Source organism: Dipodomys ordii, unplaced genomic scaffold (assembly GCF_000151885.1).
Source record: "Dipodomys ordii isolate 6190 unplaced genomic scaffold, Dord_2.0 Scaffold46, whole genome shotgun sequence".
NCBI classification, from domain to species: Eukaryota; Metazoa; Chordata; class Mammalia; order Rodentia; family Heteromyidae; genus Dipodomys; species Dipodomys ordii.
In genome coordinates this window covers 60620-61749 of record NW_012267262.1, presented here as the reverse complement: position 1 = coordinate 61749, position 1130 = coordinate 60620, and positions in this window count along the sequence as shown.

Sequence of the window (1130 nt, the reverse complement as noted above, 5' to 3'; positions counted from 1 at the left end):
GATCTCAGCCTTCTGAGTAGCTAGGATTATAGGCATTAGCTACCAGCGGCTGACTTAAATCAAAACTTCTTTTTCTAAATGTTATATTGGCACACACAGTCACTCACAACCACTTTTCTAGCCTCTCACTAGCTAAAATCAAGCCTCTAATATTAACACATTTTTTCCTGATTTTCACCACCACATTCTTCCTGCAGTCTAGAACAAATGATTCTCTTTTGTCCTGTGAAATCATATTCAACCTCCAGTATAGCTAAAATGTTACCTCTTATTGAGATATTGTTAAACGGTTGAGGTTATCCTCAAATTCTCATTTCTCCTTCCTTTGCCTCCCTCGTGTTGGGATTATCGATGTACACCACCACATCTGTTAAGGTATTATTTTTTCTTGTGCAGATCCTGGGTTTTGTCCTTGAGCTTTCTTGCTCTGAGATAGCACTCTATACTTTAGTTACATCTCCCACTTCAGCTTTTTGGTGGTAAACTTCCCAACTTCAGATCTAAGCCTCCTTATAGAGAGGATTACAGGTGTGAGCCACTTCCAGGGGCAAAATAGTTCCATTTAAATGAAGCCTGTCCCAATTTTCCAAAATTGCCTCTTCTTCCTCAGGCTCTATTATAGGTCTTTTTAACAGGGATACTGTGGTTTGACCTAGGCCCTTGCATTTGCTAAACAGGCACTCTTACTTAAGCCACATTCCCACCCCTCATTTAAATCTTTTAACACACTTCAACATGATTTTATTTATGGCTGCCTTTCCCCATGCTTTCCTATTTCGGACATGTTTTTTGTTTGCTCCACTGCTATTACTCAAGACTAATTGTGATAGTAACATTTGAAAAGCACTTTTGTAAACCTGTAAGGTGATATGTACTCTCTTTTACCATTTCATGGTCTGAAAAAGTTTTGACATACCGTACATACTATATTAAGAGTTACCAGGGGCTGGGAAGGTGGCTCAGTGGTAGAGTGCTTGCCTTGCATGCATGAGGCCCTGGGTTCGATTCCTTGGCACCACATAAGCAGAAAAAGCTGGAAGTGGTGCTGTGGCTCAAGTGGTAGAGCGCTAGCCTTGAGCTGAAGAGCCGAGGGACAGTGCCCAGGCCCAGGGTTCAGGCACCATGACTGG